Below are 679 nucleotides of genomic sequence, written 5' to 3' on the forward strand. Positions count from 1 at the left end.
GACGGATTTCTGTAACAAACATGTTTTATTAGCTCTATTTCCGATAAAACTTTTGTTCGGTTTAGGATATCTATTAAAAAATCTAAATATAAATACTAACATTTGTCTAAATCTTTATAATCTGCAGATTGTTGCCATCTTTAATCATTTACAATTTGACCACCGTCTTGCAACAGTTTATCTGCATGTCCTTCAAAAATTTGCTGCAAAGGATCTTATAAGCATGCAGCGTGCGTGGCAATCTCTATACAAAAAGCTACTTATTTGATGTCCAGACATACTTGCGTATGTAAAGTAAACATCACTCTTTGTAATGGGCTGTTAAGGCTGATTCTCTCCCTTGCAACATACGGGTATCTGAAATACCATTGTGTGTCACAGACAAACAGATACGGACAGGTAACCAGTCTAAGTACTGTTGGAAAATTGCTGCATAAAAATGGAAACTTCACAATGAAAAACGTAAAATCATCTTTTCTGTCTTTTATTTTACTTTAAGTCGACTGTTGTTGTCAATAATTATTAATACAAGTAACGATCAGTACCTTTGGTTCCCTAATTTGTAAGAAAAAAACATGACTGACAAGGGACCTTTCCCATTCCAAAATAAATGCCGTCAAAATGCAAGATTACAAGTGTTATTGTATGTTTGCTCGTGTATTCAATTACTCTTTAATTT

The sequence above is a fragment of the Mytilus edulis genome, chromosome 13, assembly GCF_963676685.1.
Source record: "Mytilus edulis chromosome 13, xbMytEdul2.2, whole genome shotgun sequence".
NCBI classification, from domain to species: domain Eukaryota; kingdom Metazoa; phylum Mollusca; class Bivalvia; order Mytilida; family Mytilidae; genus Mytilus; species Mytilus edulis.